General features: G+C 32.8%; 1 long non-coding RNA gene across 1 annotated transcript; it reads right to left on the bottom strand.

Annotated features, from left to right (window-relative positions):
• Window positions 1-5104: 5104 nt before the first annotated feature.
• Window positions 5105-9602, bottom strand: LOC114076171. The gene is made up of 4 exons (XR_003577007.1): window positions 9488-9602; window positions 9313-9375; window positions 6098-6159; window positions 5105-5519 (listed from the first exon to the last, which is right to left on the bottom strand). It is a non-coding gene; the product is annotated as an uncharacterized LOC114076171 (long non-coding RNA).
• Between the last annotated feature and the right edge of the window lie 2247 nt (window positions 9603-11849).

The following is an 11849-nucleotide window of genomic DNA, read 5'->3' as shown; positions in this document are numbered from 1 at the left end:
AGGTTGTGGTTCACCTAACTCATCATATTTTAAGATATATAATCTTTTTCAGTTTTACTCTTCATGATCTTATGAAAAACTTAAGTGATAGGGAAGATTTGTACTCGACAAAGTGCTAGAGGCTCCTTATGACCCTAATTTACATATGATACACATCCCACATTTAGAAATTGATCTTAACACGTGAACAATTGATAATAGCCTGGTATAAGACTATTCCCATACAAAGAATAATTTAGATGTAAGCTTAGAAACATTTGAGGTGTTACATAACATACCTTATGGATAGACTCGATCCAATTGTTATTTCAAGCTTCTTCCATTCACACATTAGGGGGTGCTCAAGTTCCATCAAGTTGAGGAAAATATATTCTTCATCACATTCTCTTGCATCATTTCGTACAAAATAAATGGGTGATGCGACTAGCATAATATGAAAGAACTTTTGTCGCTCTCCAAATCCAAGTAATCGACACCCGACACACTACCCAATCAATGCAAACCAAACTCATATGCTACACCCCAATCATATGCATTAAAAACAACCGTGAAATTTATACATTTTCAAATCAATCATGAATAGTTTTTAACTTCAAAACAATATTGATTAAAGGTATTTAATTAAGCAATTGAGAAGAAAAAGACAATAGAAGATAGAATGAAACAAAAAACAAAAGAGAAGAAGATAATACAAGTGGTCTTTTAACCCATCAGTAACATGAACAAGGTAGTATACAATAAAGAGATTTTAGGTGAAATTTTTTATCAAGCAACTCTTGAGTCAAGAAAAAAATGGGAGTATCTACCTCTTTTTCCAGTGAAGGAGCACGAAAGAGGTGTCAAAACCCCAAAAGAGGAAACAGTAAATTCATATTGCAAGGTAGTGTTTTATTTCGTTGACAAGACTATATATATATTACCATGAGTTGAGTTGTAACACCCAAAAGTTTCTAAGCTAAGATCAGAACAATTCTTGATTTCGTATAAGGTCATTTTGGGTGATTCTTAAATTGTTCTTGTAAGTGTTACGGTTTTAGTATGAGAATAATTTTGGAGACGAATTAAAGTCACTAGAGTCCCCTAACACAAAGTTGAGTTGAAAGCTTCTTTATAGATTAAGTTTTGATATAGGATATCTCTCAGCATATAATGAATTAGCTGTTACTTAACCTATCAAATTGAAGGTTTATGAAAGATCTTACCAACATCACCAAGTTTGCCTCATTTAGAGTTCAGAATAAAAGATTGTCGTTTTTGTAAAACCTTGCAATCAAATTTCTATGGATGAAAACAACGGATGGCGGAATGTTCCACGAACCGTAGAGCCATCTATGGAGGCTTGCTGCATTTTTTCTCCAGCAACATCCAGAACGCGTTCCAGCGTTATTTACTTTGGTCCTTTTTCAAGCTTTTTAACCCTTCCCTAAGTCATTTTTGAATGTTTTAACCAATTATATCATTGAACTAACTAGATTTCCCCTCAAAATTCATCAATATAAACATATAAGTATCTAAAAATTCTCTTAAAACTCACCTAGGTTTCCTCTTTTCGATCAAGAACCCTAAAACTTCTATGTCAGAAATTCAATACATAAAGAAAAACTCCCCATCCAAGATTTTCCCAAGTTCTTACACTCTCAAGATCAAGCCGCAAGATTCCATGTTCAAAGATTTCCCCCAAGAAAACTAATGTTCTTCCTCAAACTCAAGATAAATTAGGTCTCCATGAAAGTTTCCAATCTAAAAGTTTGATTATCGGGTATGTAAGTCTACTCATAGTGTTGGACTAATTCGTCAACACGTCCTACATCTAAATTCATTCAACAAAAGTTAAATCCAGTATTCTACTTTTCTGACGCAGTGCGGGCACTGGATGGAAAAGACAGATAAAGGAACAACCCACCGGAAGGGCATACCTCCAAAGAACAATGAAATTTAAAATTTGAATTGTATCCTTAATCCGAGTTCTATCTTCTTAGTTATCTAAGAATGCAACACATATAATGAAAGGTATGACACTCGAATTGTGAAGCATGATTTTCTGACTAATCTGTCTAGCAAGTATAATTCATGAAACACATATAATTAACACAAGCTAGGGTTTCTGAGTTCTATACATGGGACTACACTAATTCTCAAAGAAACAGGTAATTAACATTATAGAGACTGTATCATTTTAATTTCAATGATCCAGAAGAGTTAGGAACCCTAGGTGTGAACAATTTATGGAGAACTGAAGAATTGACTGAATCCTATGGACCTAATGTGTCAAAGGAACCCACTAACGAAATATATTCTTGGTGACGAAAATTATGGATAAATTCTTTGAATTTGGGGGCTGAACTTGAAAAAGACCTTTTCTTGTTCTTGGGAGAAACTGTCGCCTCTTTCTCTTCTTTTCTTTCTAAGTTAGATGATTTTAGGAGAATGAGCATTTTAGGTAGTTTTTGACTAATTATTTAGGCTTACACTATGTAAAACCAGTGATTTAAGTATCAAATGATGTAGTTTAAGTACCAAGTATGACGTTGGAAATAGGACTCAAAGAGTTTAATTTGGTAGGTCATGGGTCACTTATTTCATTTTGTGCTAAAAGATATGATCATTTGAAGTTAACCCAAAGCTCAAAATCTGATAATTTTCTTTCACGGACGGCTTCACGGACCTTCTAGTCATTTGTGGTCCTTCATAGGGGCCTTAGGTGCAATCTCACCGTCTGGTGACTTGTACAAACCCATTAACGGGCCACCCAAGTCACCAGAGACCGTCAAAGACATCGTCTAGTGGACTCCCTCCCAGGCAGCCTCTGGAGGGTGGTTCACGATGCCCTTGTCGTGAACCCCTAGATAGACCGTCTAGGGTGCTGTCTAGATGACCCTGTGAGGGCAGTCCTGGATAGTCACTCACGAAGCCCTTAACGGGTTGTGGACCCCCCAAACCGCCCGTATAGGGTGTCGTGAAGGGTCCCTGGTCTGTTTTGGGTTCATGGTCTTACATGTTTTTCTTTTTAGCCCTTTCTCGAAGTCTGAGGTGTTACAAATGTAGTTGCTCACGAGAATTGAAATTGAAAAGACTTTATTTTTACTAATATTTTTGTCTCATTTATTTGTATACTAGTTTCTGAACATGTGCGATGCACGTGTATCACATGTTAATTGATAAACTTAATCTAAAATAAAATACATAAAGGTAGAATATGTGTACCATGAGCTAGACGATATTATAGAGAAAAAATAAAGAAAAGAATGCTTAGAGATGTGTAAAGGAAAAATTGAATCATTAATCTGATGCTAAAACTGGAAAAGAAGAAAATATTTTTCTTCCATATGTTTATAGAAAATAATAAAGAGTGGAAATATTAAGCGATTATCAAATGTTTATCAAGAGTGGCTAATAAGAATTTAAAAAAAGAAATAGAGGAAACAATTCATGAAAAACCCGTTCGAGATAAATAAAAAGTATTAAAATTAATAGCATACTGTAAGCAAAGAAACCAACATACATTATGAACGAAAAATGACCAACTGATAAATATTTGGTATTTACATGCCTACAGACAAGCTAAAAATAGATTAATAAAAACACAATTACAAATTACAATAATTTTTCAAAGCATAAATAAAAATCAATCAGATACTAAGCTTATGAGATATAGTAGAGCAAAATGAATATCACCTAGGATTTGTAGTAATGATTTTAATTAGGTGTTCCGCCTTACCAAAACTACTTATAATGATAACACAAAAAAAAATTATCAGAGCTTTTTGACTTTCTGTTCTATCGGGAGTTCTTTCTAATTGTCCATTCTTCATTATTATTCCTCTTCTTTAGAATCACTTTTAGTATATGATTCAGTAGACATTCGCCATAATCAGCTACACTATCTATATTAACTACGTCTGTAAAGTGATGAAGAGGAGAGATTCAAATCTAAATTACAATGTAATTGATAATGAGAAAATATACAAGAAATTTGCACAAATATGAAAGACTTTAGATGAGATGCAATGAAAACTAATGTCATCATCAACTCGACCTCTCTTTCCGAAGAAATCACCAAAATCTCTCTTTTATAACGGAAGAAATGTCAATATTTGGTAATGAAGGAACTTAAACAGGAAAAATAATTAAGTAAAACTGGTGAATTTTATCTAAGACTTTATATAAGAATCTAAGAGAAATTGAATGGTTTCAGAAAGAAATTAAAGAATATGAATTATATTAAAGGTGGGAAGAAACTAAGCACTGAAAAATTTGGGTAAACGAATGTTGAGACACATTTATAGAATTAATTGAATCTTTAACATACTATACAACTCTTCATCACCCTTCACCTATATCTATGTGTAACAACTATTCATTACCCAAATCTCTAACTTTTCAGCTAAATTTTATTTGAAAGATGAAAGCATCTACAAAGAATGAATATATTAATGTCCAAAAAGATTAATAGATTATACTAAAGGTTGGGCACATGTAGAGAATTCAGCTAATATTAAAATTTAATTGATAAAATATCTTAATATAGTATAGGGGTATAATGGTAATTCAACTTTGAAATTAAAACCTTCCCAGTTATAATAATACAAGAGAAAACAAGCAATATACATAATATAAAAAAAAATCTTTCAATTTTAAAATATTGATAATAAACAAATGCAAAAGTTGATCAATATTAAAGAAAAAAACCATCTTTCAATTCTGCAAATTAAAAAAAAAAAAACTTACGTTGGTCATCCTCTGGTGGAAGAAGTATAGTTATATATCAATCTAGTCATTGAAATATTCTTAGAGAAGGCATGGTTGTTTATTAAAAAATTATGACCTTTGGACTTCTTTTTACTTAAATTCCCAAGAAAATAAAAAATAAAAAATAAAATATAAAAAATAAAAATTAAAAAAGGCAAAATGATAAGCTAACTTTGAAGTTAGGAGCTTCCCACTTACAATAATATATAATTTAATCAAGTAGATAAATATTTTTAAGGCTATCACTAATTGGGAGACTTAAGTAATAATATACACCACGTTTCGGAATATTTTCAATATTTTTCTCTATTTTTTATGGAATGATTATATGTTTATTTATTCTAATAAAATTTACTTCAAATTAATTATTCATATATTCATCTGTGTTATTTACTTATATAATAGACTAGATGGCCTAGGACCGTGCTTAGCACGGCCCAACAGTGATCAGTTTGTACATAATATTGATTGAACTGTCGCACCTACATTATATGAAAATATACATGTTTGGCTTAATTGGGCAAGTAATTTGGTACTGTTTCGACCTCTTTTTAGGAGTAATGGAACATGTATCAAAGCTTCTTCCTGTTCTCATACACTTCTCAGCCTGAAGTCTGAATGTCTAAATGGCCTGCACTGGTACTGTAAAAATATTGGCGAATGCTTGTTTTACTTTGTAGCGCTCACTTAGGCTCAATAAATCAGTGAATCTTCCTTCACTCGCGCAATTTCCTGAAGAATTTCCTTCATAAGATGTGACTAGACAGAACCTACATGCAAAGATAAGAAAAAAAAGTCCAAATTTTCACTGGAGTAATGACAAATATCATATCAGTATCAAAAAATCATTACATCTTGGAAGTATGAATAAAAAACTTCTTTGATTGATTCATGTTAAGTATTTGTTCCTGCAAATTAATACATGTTGTTATCTTCTAAGATATAACATGTTGTTTTACAACAGATCAAAGATGAGTTATCTAATACAATACTTTTTGACTATGTCAAACTCGTTTGGTAATTCAAAAGCCATATAAATTTCATGTTGATGCCAGAGATGATTCTGCTTTCTCAATGTTTCAAACAATTATGATCATTCAAATAACGGGACGAAAAAGGCATTACTTTCTTGGTTGTCTCGCACCATCACCAAAACAAGATAACAATTGCGAAATATGTTTCATGCTTAGCAAAATCGAAGTGATTAGTTTATCCCACAAATTAATATCAACAAAAAATTATTCTTGTTCCTGACAAAGTTCCAGAAAACATATTTGGTATGTTATAAGACTGCAGATAACAACTTGCTATATTTGCTAAAACAAATGGAGGTAGTAACTCCACTAACCTTTCGCACGCTTCAAAGTGTTCTTCGATTTGGCAAAAGTTGTAATTTAAAGGATCTTTTACCTGCAAAGATTAACTGTTCGATGAGATAAATAGCAGAGAAGTTCATCAACACATGTAAAACCATATATGTTAAATCCATATACTCAGTAGTAGCCTTTCTAGGACAACCTACAACAAAACCCAATCAATAGTTCAAACATGCCAAAACCTTAGCTTCTTTGTCCTCCCTACTCCACTCCACCCGAGTCCCCACTCCATCCCCTTACGAAACAAAATATCATACTGAAATTTATGTTTTCTTTACCCACATGATCTTATCACCAAGAAATCTCTAAACCAGGTGTCCGCCTACTACACCTTTCTCCACTTAAACGCCAAGTGATCCTTCAATTTCGTGAGTGCGCCTAACCCACACAACACAAATTACCCTCTCACTACTCGACCCGAAACTCAGAAAAGTTTTTTTAAAATCATATCCTATTACTTAGGCATAGACCTAACAGAACCCCATCGATCAATTAAATTAATTAAGCTCTACCCCAATCAAGTAGTGTTGCACTCCTAATTTCTTTCAGGACACATTATTGATATTCGCGAGTATAAAAGACTGAAGGATTAAACAGAGGTGATAACTTTTAAGAGAGACCTCATCAAGAATTTACGAAAATTTGTGTGATAATTAAACAAATTCAGCGAGGCTAATTGATGAAGAAAGTCTATTCACACTATATTCATTTTAGAGCACTTATTGACTTAATGTTTCCCAAGTTCGAATGTGAGGCCTCTATTTGAGAATGTAATAAAACATTTACCATTAGAACTAATTGAGCAGCTTGTGTTATTCTTCTGTATTTACCTGAATCACCTATGAGTGTCCTGTTATGCAAGTTCGAATATGCTTTAAGGTTGTGGAATTTTTCGCAGTAGTCTTCTATTAAAACATCATCTATGCTACCAAAATGAATGGCCCACATGTATTTTTCTGAAGCAGACACAAAATATCTACCTAATAAAGAGACAGATAACTAAAAAAAGACACAGGTCGATAATCAGAGTGTCCTAAAGAGTTACATTCACAAAAGTTGTGGAGAATGGACACGCTGTCAAATAAATTCAACACTGATGCTGCATTGAAAGTAAAAGAATCCATGTAACATGGATACAATTCATCAAGTACACAAAAAAATCAGCAACTAATTTCAGTGATGTCCAACCAAATTCATATAACATAGCCACCAAGTTGACCATAAAATCCATCAAAACACATTAATGAGGATTTCATCTTAGTTCAGTTTTGAATTCCCCAGTTTAAGTATCCAAGCCATATTCTTACTGAATTTTCTCTTCGAGTGCAGTAAAGTAGCTCAAAGAACAGAAAGCAAAGTTACAACTGACAACTACATCGAGAAAGACTACTATGGACTGTCAATTTTTACATGTGAATAAAAAAAATAGCTCGCATAACAACAATTAATATACCAAAGAGTGCTTTGCTTTGAGAAAATGTGATAGTTCAGATTTACTTAGATCTAATGCTAAATTTGTCTTGCATGCATCACTCTGTTGTTAAAGTTAATATGCATAAATTACCAGCTGTAAGTATTCTTTCTTATCTATTATTCCACATTAGGAAAAGAATTATCGCTTTTACGGTAGTATAGATATATTTTGTTTAACTATCATCATGACTCTTAAATTAACATTAGAAACTGCTATTGCGTGATTATTTTTTCTTATCTATTGTTGATTATCACTAGGTATGTTGTTGTTGGGTTGTACTTACGGTTGGTTGCACATGTACCGTCTTGTTTAGTTTTTTGGCTGATTCCTTATTCTGGAAATATGTAATTTTCTTATTTCTATTGTACGTTACGGTGCAGGTGCTTCTGGAGTTCCTGTCCATTCAACCTTTATATTGTTTTGATAATACTTCTTGAGCTGCAAAGTTGTTTGTATACTGAAGGATGCCTGCATTTGGATGAAGGCCGAGTGTCAAGGAGAAACTGTGAGGAACCTGCTGAATAGTTGAGATGTTGGTCCATATGGAATCAAAGTTCATTGTTTGGCAGTTGGCAGGATTGATATGTAGGGTACAAAAGCATTTTATAGTGAAGGTGACTTGATTGAAGTGCAATGATAAGATGGGAACTTCACATCAAAACTTGGTAAGGATTTCACACATATTGCATCTTTAATCATACATTAGTAATATGTGATGTGATACTAATGTTAATTTGTTCAGCTGCCTAAGAATTGTTCTGCTCATATTTAAAGCAGAATGTACATGACCTTGCAAGAATTTTTATAAAATATGTAAGTCTTCTAACTATTTATTTGTGTTTGTCTTAGGAATCCATTTCTGGCAATAAACTCATAGAGCTTTTTTACTGAAGTTGGGTTAGACTCTTTTCTTACTCCCGAACAATTGCTTTTATTGACACCTTTAGCGTATTTCACCTCCGTTTTTGACTTGCAAAGTAAATTTGGTTTTTCTGATTCACCTTTGTGCACTTACCTTACTATGTACAACCCTTCCAGCTACTCCTTATCTCTTTATTGGTGTTGGCCATTGTCATCTTTCTGTTAATCACCCTTACCCATATTGCTAGAGGAATTTTCATATTTCTTTTTGGTCACACAATCAAGGCTTCTTTCTGTCATTGTTCCCACGCCAGCCTTTTGTTAGTATTAGAGCCACAACATTAGAGTTCTTTTAAATTTGTAAACTCTTGATAATGGCAGGACACAATGCATGGTTAAATGGTGGGTTTTTGGAACTCTAGAATCGCTATGAGCCTACTGTTGAAAAAGCGAACATAGTTCATTACAACACATCAACAAACACATGTTGTACAATACAAGGACAATAATAATACTAACATGCAACAGGGATTTACTGATCAAAAAATGCAAGTAAGACACCTAAAAATATTTTATTTAGCACTCCAATTCTTCAAAGAGATTGAAATACCTCAAGTAAGAAACAACCAAGCTGAAACATCATTGACAAAACAACAAAGAAGAGTGCATAAACAGAACTAAGAAAGAAGAGATTCAGAGAAGTAAAATCCAGAAATTGCAGAAAAGGAAGACAAAATCAAAAACAACGCAAACGGAAGAGATGATTCATAAAAGTATAATGAACAATGAACAAACAATTGCATAAAAGAAAACAAGCGGATGAAAGCAACAAAGAGAAAACGAAAAACTTACCAATTTGACGCTTGTGCACAAGCAGAAGCAAGAAAGAGTAAAGGAGATTCAGAGTAGTAAAATCTAGAAATTGCAGATTAACAAAACAAAACAAAACAATCAGACTGAGGAGATGAAACAATTGCATAAAAAGAAAACGAAAGATCAAAACAACAAAGGGAAAACAAAAACCTACCAACTTGAAGCTTGAAGAATATGAGAAGAAGGCTATGGTTTACTTTGTATTTGTTTGATAATAAAGGAAATAGGACAGCAGACATGCAAATAATATAAAACATTCCACCACGTGTTGAATGACAAATAAAAGAGGGCAAGAAAGAGTCATGATACTTGTAAAAGGGTACAAACATCTAATGTTAAAGGTACAAAGAGTTAATGTCATGATAGGCCTTTTGTTGTTGGCTTATATAAAGGGTAAATAGGGGTGTCAAAAGAGAGGGTTAGACTAAAATAGAGAAATTAAAATGGGTCGCACTAAATATCAGATTTAGTCATGATCCACCCAAGTTTACTTTGAGGTCAAACTCAAATGGGTTAAAAATTGAATTAGATTATGACCCGCCAATTTGACCCGCTTAATATCAAGAATTTTAGCATATTGTTATTTAAATTGGGAAACTTTCACATATAGCAATCATAAAATTAATATTTGTATGCTATAGTAAAATTTGCATAATTGTGCTACATAGCAAACATATATGTGTATAATTTGCTATACATATACAATTGAAGTGACTTGTATAAAACGAAGTTTATAAAATGAGAAAAAGAAAGAGATTGGGTAGAGAATTGTATAAAACGAAGTGTATAAAATGAATTGTAAAATTATAAGTGTATAGGACGATTATATACAATTTGAACTTGTATAAAACGAAAAAGGGAGAAAGACAAAAGAGACTTGGGTAGGGAATATACAATTGAATCGAATTGTATAAAACGAGAAAGAGAGAAATTATATACAATTTGAATTTGTATAAAACGAGAAAGGCAGAAAAAAAGAGAGACTTGAGCAGGGAAGTGGTTTTATTGTATAATTATAAGTGTATAAGACGGAGATATATGTATTTGCATGTGTATATATAATTTTCTCTCGCCTTATACAGTTAGAACCACAATGTATACAATTCTATTGTATAAAGCGAGAGAGGCGAGCGAGAGAGGGAGAGTGGCGAACAAGAATATGAGAGAGAGAGAGGGATTGTCAAACAGTTTGCTATGGAACACAAATAAATCAAACGGTAGCTACTATATTTATTTTATATTATTAGGTTGACATTCTATACAATTATCCCTATTCTTATAACCACAATTTGAATTCCAACTATTTTTTTTTCAATAAACAAGTTTTCCATTTGAAGGGTGCACAAGTCAAATATTATAGTTGTTGCATAACAAAATTTCAAAACTCAAAGGCAATTGAACTTCGTTTAGTGTGACGGATAAAGTTAAATAGTCTTTGGATAAAAAAATAGTCCTGCAATAAAATTTTGGTGTTGTGTTTGGTTGTCAAGTTTAGGATAACTCATTCTACCATTTATGCCACAATGATGAAATAAGTTATCTCATATACATGATAGGATAAACGTTAATGATACAAAATATCCTCAAGATCAAAACAAATCAAGTAGAAAATGTTTGCTCAATCAAAATTTCATGAAAGCAGTAGTCAAATAAAATTACTAATAGTAATTGATTCTTATATATCAAATCATTTGATTTTAGGGATTGTATGAAATTGTAGTGGTGTATATATACTTGTAGTCTACAGCAAATTAAATAGAGTTTTTGTTCTCACATATCAAGTCTCTCATATGGTATGAGATATAGTGTTTGCCTAACCGCAATCTCGATCAAACCTCTCTTTTTGATTTCTCTTTTCTTCCTTCCTCCATGGATACTAATCCAAATACACCAGACAACTTTTCTCGTGCTACAGTCATCAACCCTCCCAACAAAACATTGCACTCAGGTGAGGTGCTTGTATGCATCAATGCTGCTGCACAATTACCATTGAAACTGACTTCCATCAACTTTGTTTCATAGAAATCCTAGTTACACTCTCTTCTCATCGATACAATCTCATGGGGTATATCAATAGCTCCGTGCAAGTACCCGATGATGTAACCAATGTTCATAAAAGAAAAGACAAATTAATCCTTCATGCTATCTTGTCCTCGATTTCAGAGACTATTGTACCATTCATAGCCTCTTCGAAGACTTCTAACTATGCTTGGACGATAACCCAAAAAGCATATGCTAACAAATCCACAACAAGAATCATGTCTCTTAAAGTACGTATCTCTGTGATTCAACGAGGTGAACAAATTGTATCTCAATATCTTCAGCACATATGTACTATGGAACACAACTTTTATCTTGTTGGTTCACCTATTTTACAAGATGATCTCATTCTTTACATCCTTGATGGAGTTTTCCCTGATTACAAGGAAATAGTTGTTGCTATTAAGGCCCATGATACCTGCATCTCATTTGAAGATCTTCATGCATGGCAAACTTACATACTTTGAATCCTATTT

The sequence above is a fragment of the Solanum pennellii genome, chromosome 2 (genome assembly GCF_001406875.1).
Source record: "Solanum pennellii chromosome 2, SPENNV200".
Taxonomy (NCBI): domain Eukaryota; kingdom Viridiplantae; phylum Streptophyta; class Magnoliopsida; order Solanales; family Solanaceae; genus Solanum; species Solanum pennellii.
The sequence above is the reverse complement of the archived record's forward strand: the minus strand, read 5'-3'. Positions and strand labels throughout refer to the sequence as shown.